Here is a 12,769-nt window from a genome sequence, read left to right on the forward strand (position 1 = left end):
CAACCTTCTAGAGAAAGATATTGGCCTGTTCCACCTAGTCTTTACCAAGAGATGAGATCAAGACACATACAGAGTATGCTAGAAAAAGGGGTAATTAGGGAGAACAGCAGTCCATGGGCAGCCCCAGTTGTATTGGTTAGGAAGAAATGTGGGTTCTGGAGAGCGGAGTGGTATTCAACCTTAGACCTTGGCAAGTAGAGGGACCCTGCAGACAAGAAAAAGGGGTGCATTTACCAGCCCCTTAAGGGCTCCATGAGTTCAAGAGGATGTCTGTTTGGACTCTGTAATGCCCCAGCAACCTTCCAGAGATTGATGAAGTGCTGCCTTGGATCTCAGGTAAATGGCTGATATCATCGTATATTCTGAAAGTTTTTACATGCATCTGATTCACCTGGAGAGTGTTTAAGAAACTTCGTGAACATGGACTGAAGCTTCATCCCAGCTCCCCTACATGCCCTCATCCATTGGCACTAAGCAGTTGAGCTGCAAGAACCAGCCAGCCAATTGACTGGGACTCAAGTTGCCAAGAAGCCTTGGAGAGACTAAAAAATGTTGGTGAGTGCCCCAGTCTTGGCCTATATTGACTTTAGATTACCATTCAGGCTTTACTGATGCCTGTTTTGAAAGTCTTGGTGCAGTTCTTCCTCAGGTGCAGGGTAGTGAGGAGTGTAATGACAAGAACTATGGCTCCCTTAAATTAGAACTTGCTTTGAAATGGGAACAGTAATGAGAACAGTAATGCTGACGCTATGTCACAGAGACCACTGGAAGAGCCCCTGTCTGGAGTGATGGTTGCCACAGAAGATGTAAAGGACCAAGAGGAGGCCTGAAGATTGGGCACACACAAACACGAGGATTCCACATTAAGATTTGCAATGATTATGGTACGACAGGGTAAACAAACATGATATACACAGGGGCATGGGACAAAACTGTTGAAGCTTTATGCTAGATGTTGGGCCCAGCTATGTGTAAAGAGGAATCTCCTCTTGAGAATATGGGAAAAAAGAGGTTAAATTAACTGTTTGAATAGATTGTGGTACCACCTGGATGGAGGAAGCTGGTCTGGAAGAAATATCAAGAGGCTGCTGGCTATCTAGCAGGAGCAAAAACTGTTTGCTGCAGCAAAGATTCTATTGGTCAGGACAGGCAATGATATCCATCAATAGTCTACCAACTGCTGTTATTTTCTGTCCCAACAGTCACGTTTCCTCTAGAACTAGTGGCAGTGGATTACTTGTCCCTGGGGAAGCATACAGACACACACTCCTATGTCTTGGTTGCTGTAGATTTATTCTCCAGGTTTGCATGGGCTGTCCCTACAAAAGACCAAATGGCTACATCAACCTCTAAAATGCTGTGGCAAAATGTGTCAAGTGGCAACTAAGCAGGTGAACCCAAGTACGAACAATGACAGGCCAGAGACAGGATTGGAATGAAACAGTGTTTATTTTCAGAATGGCAGGGCTAGTTAGCCAGGTGAGGCCCAGGGAATGGTTCACAGCAGAGCCAGGTGGAGATCCCAAGGTGAAGAATGGAGCTTGGTGGGTCCAGGTTAGGAGAATGAGGCAGACAAGATGAGGCAAGGTCCAGGAGACAGGGGCCAGAGGGTGGAGCAGATGGAACTGCAGGGAAGAGGGAATAAGATTCAGATTGTATATAAGCAACAAACAACTATCAAATAAGCTTAGGCACAAACAGCTGAGAGCACAGTACTGAGTCAGTACTGTGAGTGAGTGGATGTGGCAGAGCTGAGAATATATAGGCAGGGTTGATTGCAGGATGAGGTGCAGCTGGTGGTGCTCTGCCCTGACTCCGGCACACCTGTCTCCACTCAAACAATCAGACACACACACACACACACACACACACACACACAAGGAGAAGAGGGAGAGAGCCACTGGAGAAGTGACAGTTAGGAAGACATGGAAGTAGATGTGTACGGAGTGTCAGGGGAGACAGTAGGCGCAGATGTAACACCATGTGATACAGCCTTTTGGTTGCACAGAGAGAGAACATTCTGATCATGGAGATGCGTTTGAATATGCTGTTGTTTCAGAATTGTGTCACCTGTTTGGAACCTGAGAGAGCCATACTACCCCTTATCATATCCAGGGTAATGGCTCAATGGAGATGTTTAACCATACCTTGTTGACCATTTTGAGACCCTTTGTTATGCACATTTGAGCTAATGAGACAGTGGCAAGGCACACCCAGATGGTCCTCATTAGAAACTTTTGTTGGAGGGCCCAAGGGAAGTTAGTGCCCAGGTGGGTCAGGAAACCATTTGTTGTAATTTCTACTTCTTTTTCTTGACAGCCCTGACAACCTGAGACCTTATCCATATTCCTCTGGACAATAAACACAAGAGGTAGAACCTCCACAGCCTTGCACAGAGGTGAGTGGGTATTCCACTGACACTCTCTATTAGGCCCCTAGGGATCCCAGTGCAGCCACAGCCAACAGTGGATCCATCAATTACAGGTCCTGGAGAGTCACCTCATTTGTTGTACCACCTGAACCTGGTGAGTCATCCCAGGAAGCTGTATCAGCCATCGCCTGTGCCCCAGCTCCTGATCAAAGTCTTAAAAATCAGTCCATTCCACAAATCAACTTGTGTGAACTTTGGGGTCAAGCCTGCCCGGTATTGTATTGAATAGAAAATGTTGTCTGGACAACAACTGATAAAGTTAGGGGGAGTGTCACAAAGTGCAATAGAGACTTTTATTATGTTTATTATATTTGATCTTTTTGGCTTGGTTTGCTTCTATTTTATCTGTTTTAGGTTGCTGTGTTCTTCTCTTTAGGCAGCACGTACATTCCTTCACTGAAGGACACTGATTGATCCACACCTGTAGATAGTTTCAATCAGTGTGCTCCACCCAAAAGAGCGGATTGAGCAGTAAAGTAAGCAGGCAAAAGCTGACACAGTGGAGAGTGGACATAAGGGACTGAAGAGCTGACAAGGGGACTACAGCGGGGCAGTGGGCATGGAGTCCAAACCAGAGAGAGCAAAGGAGACAACGGCACCAGACAGCCAAGACATTGAGAAAGGTGCTAGCCCACAGGGCTACAAGGCAAGTGCAACTTCCACTTCACATGCCATATACTACACGTGCCACACTGGGGTCCGTCTGACTGAGACGGTGTAGGAGGAGGCATCGACGCTATGGACAGATGCAGTGCCAATTGTGAGAGAAAGCCATATTAATAGAGTGACACATACTGAAAACAGTCAGTTTTAGATTTTTCTTTGCTCAATGCATTGTCGATTGCCACATTCAAATTGTGGCCAAAGCACTTGAGCCGTGGCCAGTATAGGTCTGATAACAGTGTCTGCAGTGATGTTGGCCTTGTTGTCTGTCGGATGCTTTTTTTTCTCCTCTATTCCCAAGGCTTGCAGTCCCTCTTGGAGCACTCCAGCAAGTACGTCAGCAGTGTGACTCTCCAGGGCAAAAGTGATCCCAAGGCATTTGGAATTTGATGTGCGTCCTCAGAAACATAGTGAGCTGTTATGGGCATATAGGGAGACATATTAATGCTGGACCACATGTCTGTAGTCAGAGCAATAAAGTGGGTCTCTTTTAAGTCACTGGCAATATCCACTGTCAGCTTGTTGTAGAGATCAGGGATGGCGGTGTTTGAGAAGTATTTTCATGCTGGCAGCTTGTACTGCCTGTTCAACAAAAAAAAAAAAAATGTTTGTTTCAACACCTCAAAGTCTCTAGCACTCTGGTACTCAATTACCTATTTCCCGTGACTCAATATCTGGTTGGTTTGAACTGAGTTTTAATTGTTTTATCGTTTTAATCAGCTTTTGCTTATTTTAACCAGTTTTCATTTTGAAAACAAAGACCTAAACACTAATGACATAACGAGACGGCACTCTCTAAGTCAGTGTCAGACAGCCTGCTGACAGCTTGGCAATCACCACTCCAGCAGTAACACAGAGACTTGTCACTGGAGTTTGGACAGCAGGATTTACTATTATTCCAAGAAGCTGACTCAGGCTGAAACTTACCAGAGCTGATACATCCGCAGCAGGCCAGTACTAGGCCCTCAATGGTAAGTTTCTCTTCCCGGATTGGAAATCCACCATTTCACTGCTGCAGGCCACTACGGAGCTCACATGAGTACGTTTTCTCACTGCTCCTCTGGTGTACTTACTGCAGTTGAAAGTTTCGCGCGGCTCTCTGTCTGTCCCTGTTGTTTGCTGGCTATGGTCTCTTTTACAGCTCAAACAGGGTGTGAAGCACACACATCCAAAAAACTTTCACAGATCAAAAATCACACTAAAGGCAAGAATCAGACAAAAAATCGGCACACTGTACTAGTAGCTCCCAGCAATTTTAATTGAGCAGCATTTCAATCTACCAGAGATCTTCATCAGGCATTGTCAAATCAGCATCATAAAGCAAGACAAGCAATATGTCAAATTTTTAAAAATGAGACAAATTTTTTTTTCGTTTATTTATTGAGGAAAATTAGCCAGTCACATATTTGTATGAGGCAAAAGTATGTGAACCCCTGCTTTTAAGTAATTGTTGTGACCCCCTTTTGCAGCGATAACCTCCTCCAAACATTTCCAGTAACTGCTTATCAGCCATGCATATCAGCTTGGAGGAATTTTAGCCCATTCCTCCTTACAGAACAGTCTCAACTCAGGGATGTTAGTGGGCTTCTTTGCATGAACTTCCTGCTTCAGGTCCTTCCACAGCATTTCTATAGGATTAAGGTCAGGAGTTTAACATGGCCATTCCAAAACATTAACTGTCTTTTGCTTTAACCATTCTTTCGTAGAGCAACTTGTGTGTTAAGGCTCGTTTTACTGCATTATCCACTTTCTGTTGAGCTTCAGTTCACAAATGGATACCTCCAAAATTTTCCTGTAGAATTTGCTGGTACAATTCAGAACTCATAGCTCCATCAATGATTATAAGCCGTCCTGGTCCAGAGGCAGCAAAGCAGGCCCAAACCATGATAATGTCACCACCATGTTTCACTGATGGGATAAGGTTTTTATGCTGGAATGCAGTGTTTGCTCATCGCCAAACATAACGGTTCTCATTCAAACCAAAAAGTTTGATTTTGGTCTCATCCATCCACAGAATTTTTCCAATTTCCTTCTGGCTTATCCACATGGTCTTGAGCAAACCGTAGATGGCAGCAATGTTCTTTTTGGAGAGAAGTGGCTTTTTTCCTTGCAACCCTGCCATGCACACCACTGATGTTCAATGTTCTCCTGATGGTGGACTCATGAACATTGACTGTAGCCACTGCAAAAGAGGCCTTTAGTTTATGTTACCCTTGGGTCCCCTGTGGCCTCCTCCCCCTTGTGGACTATTACACACCTTGCTCTTGGTGTGATCTTCGTTGTTCGACCACTCCTGGGGAGGGTAACAATGGTGTTGGATATCTTCCATTTCTACATGATCTGCCTACAGTCGACTGGTTGAGTCCAACCTCTTTAGAAATGGTTTTGTAACCCTTTCCAGCCTGGTGAGTATCAGCAATTCTTCTTCTAAGGTGCTCAGAAATCTCCTTTGTCCGAGCAATGACACACTTCCACAAACCTGTATTGTGAGAGTTCTTGTATCACTAGAACCATAAGGTCAAAAGAGCACTTGTTGGTGATTTCACACCACTTGTCACAGAATGTGGGATTAGTCAGACCGGCATTCAGGGACTTCTGAATCCGGAGGCCACAGGAGATCCTTTTTTGTCACAAATAGTCACTTAATGTGACTGCATGTAGAAAAGTCTTGTTTCACAGTTGTATAGGTTCTTCAAGATCTTCTTTGCATCTTCTTTGTCCATGAGGATGTAGTTGTATCCTCAGAGAGAGACTCTTTGAAGATAATTTTCTCATAGTCTCTCATAAATTGAAGTGTTGCTTTGCAATGTCATATTCAATACTAATAAGGGACTATGCAGTATTTATGAGAAGGAGGAGGGTGGTGCAAAACGGGGAGGCACGTCAAATTATTTTTTAAGCCCTGGGCAGGGACATATGTTTTTTATTTTGGCTTAGGGGAATGACATACAACTTTAAATGGCTGCATTTTGTATTTATTTTAAATACGTTTTTCTTTTCAAAATAGTGTGGAAAAAAAGTGTCTTACTGCTGTATGGTGATGGGACTCAGAAAACATATATAAATTTACAGAGGGCCAAGTAATTCAAATGACAGTTGAATTGACCAATCATAACCATATCTTCCCTTCAAATGGGTGGGCTTTGTTGTCACTATTTTATGACAAGTTCAGCCTGCTGTGTAAATGGGTCCACACCATTACCATACTGGTACATTTGTGGTGCACCGAGTAGGCAGAGTCTGCACACCATTGGACGGTTATTGTACTCGGCAGATACGCCAGATCTGCCACCAAATTTCAGTGGCGAGAGTGGTGTTCATGTCACCACAACTACATGGCCCATACAAACACAAAAAATCAAGGGAGACTGATAAGACAGGGAACTGATTAATGTCATTTAGGCTTACATAAAATCATATTGTGAATGTTACTGTCCATGCTGGCAATTATTTGTCAGCTAGGAAAGCTACCATGGCTTTTGCCCTGTAGACCTACATTGTTGTTTGTTTTGTCAGCTGATATTTACGTGGTTGCTACCGCTGGATGACAGATTACACTCCATTTGAACACATAGTTTAAACAGTTTTCCTGGCCTTCACCATTATGTGTTGAGCAGTGCACCAGCGCACTGAAATGGAGTGGACACAATCACAAACGGTAGAGTGGGTTGTGCACTAATCCGAAGATCGGCTGTATGATTCCCGGCTCCTCCAGTCCGCATGTCGAAGTGTCCTTGGCAAGATACTGAACCCCAAATTGCTCCTGATGGCTGTGCCATCTGTGTGTGAATGGTTAGTTCCCTCTGATGGACAGGTTGGGACCTTGCATGGTAGCACCTGTACCCATTCAGCGTATGAATGTGTGTGAATGGGTGAATGTGATTTGTAGTGTAAAAGCGCTTTGAGTGGTTGGAAGACTAGAAAGGCGCTATACAAGTAAAGTCCATTTACCATTTATTAGTCTATGCACATCAGATAATTAGTAACAACTGTAAATGGTAAATGGACCGCATTTATATAGCGCCTTTCTAGTCTTCCGACCACTCAATGCACTTTACAATATATGCCAACATTCACCCATTCACACGTACATTCATACACCGATGACAGAGGCTGCCATGCAAGGAGGAGTTTCTAATGCGCATTCATTCATTTAGTGTAAAGAAGCTTTGAGTGGTCAGAAGACTAGAAAGGTGCTATACAAGTACAGTTCATTTACCATTTAATAATGACAAACCAGGGGGAAAAAAACAGATCAACAAGCCGGGAGTAACCACGGCTATTGAGGATTATCCATGTCTTTTTCAAGATTAACTTTTATGAAAAATTGGAGTTAATCGGCAAAGGAAGACCTACACCAGAGATAATTTGGTGCAGAAAACCAAGACTTTCTTCAACTCCAGGATTTTGTTTTCAAGTAACTTCCGGTAATGCGATCATCAAAGGGTACGTTATTAAAGTCTAATAATGGCCGCCGTGCCAACTGATATTTTTCTGGCCGCTGCTATTTATTTATTTATTACGGTTAATTTGGGAAAACGGTCATTAATATGCACATGTTGCTAATGTTGGCTGTGTGCACACTGTGATGTATGTGTGTGTGTGTGTGTATAGGCTTATTAAATTTTGTTAGTTTTGTTTGGTAGGAGGGGTGGCTGTGATGCACCCATATTCTGGTGAAGTGCACACACAGCTTGTGTGATGATACGATTATTTGTAAGGAGGATTTGCATTTTGCTTAAAAAATTAGCTGTGCGTTTTGGTGATAACTCTCACTCCCTCCATTTGCTCATTCCATTGGTGTCCTATTTTTGTGTCAGAGCTGGAATTGTCATGGGTAACTTTTGCAGTGCTATAGGAGAGGCCACAGTAAGTTGGGCTGGTAGTCTGCTTTTTTTCTGACGAGGGAATAGGCGTCAGAGGGCCATGGTTTAAGAGTCATGGTTTGCTATTAAACATACCCTCATACCTTTTGTATGAATATAATAAAATATGGTTATTTATAGTGGAAGGAGGGGTCTGCATTTCCCCCCAGTCACTCACTTGTTTTCTGCTGGCCGCCCAAAAGCAGCAGCCCCAGAGCTCACTGCTAACCCATGCCCAGCAGCAACACTTCATTACCAGCCCATGGCCTGGAAGTAGCCGCCCCACGCCCCAGCAATAGCAGCAGCAGCCTGGCACCCAGCTTGCAGCCCTGTAGTGGCCAGCCTGTGGCACAGTAACAGCAGCTTCAAGGCCAGTTTGCGAGTTGTTTGCTGTTTATTCAATACCAAAGACTAACACCACGGTCAGCATAATGGTGTCAGCCATTGAGCTCATCCATATCAAATCTGAGTTGCAATAAATAAAAATTTTGATTGATGAACTCCCTCAACGTAAGGCTCAGCTGTGCTCCACATTAGCTGACATCCAAATAGACTTAACTGAGGAACCAGTGAAACCGGTATGATGGCCCTGGACCTTCTCACAGCCTTACAATATGGTCCTCAGTGGTAAAGGGAGAGAGAAGACTCTCCATCCCCCTTTTCGACCCTGAGACTGAACTCCCCCTGAGAAACACATTCACTCCTCTGGCTGAGCTTGATAGCTCATTTCCTCCACTTGCAGCTAGTAGTGCTAGTAACCAATTCATATCATCTATGAGGAAATGTCCTGCCTCCCCTCCTTCATCCAGTGGTACAGGCTCTCCACCTGACCCATGGCCTGAGGCCAAGCGTCCCCAGGTAGATCATCCTGCCCGTAAGCCCAGCATAACACCTCCACATAGCTCTCCTGCACCTCTGTCTTCCCAGCCTGCATCTGCCCTATTACCATCTACTGTAGAGGATGAGGGACCTGATACAGCTGCTAATGCTGTGACAGTTCTTGTAAATCATCCTAGCAACCTAGTCATCTATGGTGGGGGATGTCTCAACGGTCAGCCTGAGATCTTTTTGATCGGCAATTCTATCATTAGGTTTGTCAAACTTCCTGGTAGCATTACCTACTGTTTCTCTGGATTTAAAGTATTTGATGTCATTGAACAAATTTCTGCTATACTTGATCTTTACTTTGTCCACATTGTTATGTGCACGTTGGAGCTAATGATGTAATGTTTAGACAATTGACCAAACTTCAGTCTGACTTTGAGTCTCTGACAATAACTATAGAGAGCCTTGGGAAAACTATATCCTGTCTGGCCCCATCCCATCCTTAGGAAAGGGTTCAGGGCATTTTAGACACTTTTTTAGCCTGCATTGCTGGTTACAGAACTTCTGTATTGCTACAGGATATTGTTTCATAAGTGACTTCGATTTATCCTGGCCCAGGGAGGACCTGTACAAAAAGGATGGTATTCATCCAAATGGACTGAGGGTAAAACAACTGACTTTCAGGGTGTATTAATTCTATAACATCACTGGCCTGACAATTACCTACTTCTGAAAACAGTTTGTCAAATCGTCATTGCCCTGTCTTTGATCCCCTTATATAACTGAATCTGTGCCTGCTGACTTTCTGAGCCTTAATTCTGTTGTCATTCCCTGTAATTCTGATCCTTCTCTGACAGACTGAAGCCTACCCCAGTACCAGAAACTTGATCATGTGAATTTATTAGTCTCTCAAGCAGACTCTCTTTCAGAGACACGGCTTAAGAATGGCATTAGTGTTTGTGAGGTAGCCTTAGATGATTATAATCTTTTTAGAATTGGAAGAAGTGGCGGGGTGGCCATTTATGTCAAATCTTGTTTTTCTGTGTCTATTCTACATGCTGTTACCATGCACAAATGTTTTGAATTCATTGCCCTAAACACAAATAGTATGTCTAATAATTCAATTGTTGTAATTCAGATTTATAGACCTCCTTCAGCTTATGCGAGGTCTATTGATTATCTGAGTTACTCTCTCAGTATACCAACTGAGAAATGATAGTTCTGGGAAATTTTAATATTGATTGGTTGAGTGTTGCTTCTTAACTTAAACATGGTTAAAGCAAGACTATGTTGTGCTGGTAGTTACAGGACACTGGCACATTCAACTCTGTTTATATCTAACTACTGATACTTCTAAAGAGAGGGAAACGCAGTTTGATTGGGAGTGGACTATGATACAAGAACAGGACAGAGAGGGACAGAAACATGTCTTCAGAAAGTGTGAAACATTCAGCCCCTTATTAATGATTCATAATCATTTATAACTGCAGGACTGATGACTTACCAATGACTGTGACTATTAAGTAATTATTAACTATTTACAACACCCAATATCTTACAACTAAATCTACTTTTGAGTGAAGCTAGAAGACAAAAAGGCAAAATAGCACATTGAATGTTTTCAGTTAGCTAAAGTAAAACATCTGTAATAGTACCGATCTAGTATTACCACAACAACAATTATAAATAGTTTTTTTTAACAGGGTGCAAAATGCTGAGACTGCATTCACAGTTCCTGTGCAAATGACCAAATGGACCATCATAACTGATTATGAATCATTTAATAAACGTGTTCTAAATTATCAGGCTTACAGTTACTTATTAATTTAATAAGCCAGTAATGAAAATAATTAGAGTCTGCATTTATAACTGGTCATAAATTGTTAATAAATATATCTTTATCTGAATGCCCTGCAGCCCTTTCTTTCTTCTTTGTGCAAGAGCAGCAAGAATTTCATTGTATGACATTCCAAGGTGAAAATAAAATTTGATAAGCTGAGTTCTCTTCAATATATGGTGGCTGTCTGTATCTGAAGTTGGCAGACTGTATGTTAGATAAGCATATGAATTTTATTGTAAATTATCATGTTCACACAAGATCCATAACTTGTTTGCACAACATAATAACTTGTTCAAACAAGATGAAAAGGTATCACCTTTCAGGACTTTATAGGCCTCTGTAGATAACTTTGTTGCATGTCAGTATGGTATGGAGATGCCACTGGAGTATGCCACCAGAAAAAAGTACTGATTATCACAGTGATGTGTAGTACAAACCTAAATTACGAACATATTGTCTCATACTCTGCAGTGTAGAGCATGTGATACAGAGTTTAACAAAAAGTCAAAGATCTCAGTTACGTCGGGTACATCATTAGCTATCTGTTGCACATAGGCAATACTACATAAGTGAAATATTAATTTGATTTGATTTATTGAACAGGACAGTATGCAGTATTAAACATAAATGATGCACTGCACTGGAGTTAGCTCGAAGCTAATTTGCATCCGTAGTCCATTATAATCAAAACATAAGCAAAACAAACAAACCACAACAACAAAAAACCCCACAAAGAACACACCATACAAAATACAAAGCTACACACAACAGCACATCACATACACCCACAATGTCAATTAAAAATGAATAATGTAAACTAGTCTCAGTGGTCACACAGCTGATTCGTCCTTAGTTGATTTTTTTATTTGGCCTTGAATGCATTGATAGAACTGCAGTTCTTCATATCATCAGGTAGGGCATTCCACTGAGTGGTGGCTTTCACACAGAAAGCTGAATGCCCAAATGCAGTGTGACGAAATGGTATGGTACAATCTTGTATAGAGGATATTCTGGAGGATCTAATAGAACTTACTGAGTGAGTGTACACAAAGTCACATAGTGGAGGAGGGGCCAAACCATTTAAAATTTTATAAACTAGGCACAAATTGAGAATAATCTAAAATTGTCAAAGCTCAGTAAATTGTATTTCTCCAGTACCCTACAGTGATGGAAATGCATTGGCTTTTTGTCCAGAGTTTTTAGAGTTTGTTTGTATAAGGACTCAAGAGGTTTTATGGCTGTTTCTCCAGCCTGCCCCCAACATGTGATACAATAAGACATATGGGAAAGAATGCAGCAATACATTTACCAGAGGGCAACTGAAATGGATATATATTTTCATGAATATTGGACATTGCTTGTAGGAGATAACTATCACTTCCTGTGTCCACTATTTGGCGCTAGAGGACACCCACTAATTATATGTCATATTGCTGTATATCATGTGTAGTCCACACCATCTAAATTTTATGTGAATCGAATTATGTTTGTCACATAAGGCTGATTTCCTGTTGCCAGTAGGTGGAGCAATGACTATGACTCAATATTGACACGTAGATGTGTTCAGGCCTGAACTCTCATCAAGCATGAGAAATGTGGGGCAGATTGCAGTGTTACAACAACTTCCTGTTCAATGCCCCAAACATGTTTTGGGCAAAATTAATGGCACATCACGCTGAGTGGGTTCCTTGAAAACTAAAAAGCTTCATAATTTAGCATTGCAAAGGTCTTTCGATATCACCTTGCAAATTTGAAGTCGCTAAAAGTCGCTAAAGTCGTCAAATTTTCTAGGAGGAGCTCCTTAAAGTACAACACCTTTAAATTACTTCACTTTCCAAAAAAAATGCAAAGTAGATTCAAAATGGCTGACTTCCTGTTGGACTTTGGGTATAGCTCCAAGAGGCTTTTTTTAAAGAGATGTTATATCTGCCTACCAAATTCCATACATCTATGTCAAATTTAAAGGTGGGGGCTTTGACTTTGAAATTTTCTAGGGGGCGCCCTTGAGCCATTTTACCACACTCAAACCCAAGACCCACATCATATATCAAGTTACGCCACTTCTGATGCATGTGCAAAGTTTCATGAGTTTTCGAGCACCCCTGGAATTTGAAAAATGCTAAAAGTAATTAGGGGACGCTATGG

Source organism: Thunnus maccoyii, chromosome 10 (genome assembly GCF_910596095.1).
Source record: "Thunnus maccoyii chromosome 10, fThuMac1.1, whole genome shotgun sequence".
Classification (NCBI taxonomy): Eukaryota; Metazoa; Chordata; class Actinopteri; order Scombriformes; family Scombridae; genus Thunnus; species Thunnus maccoyii.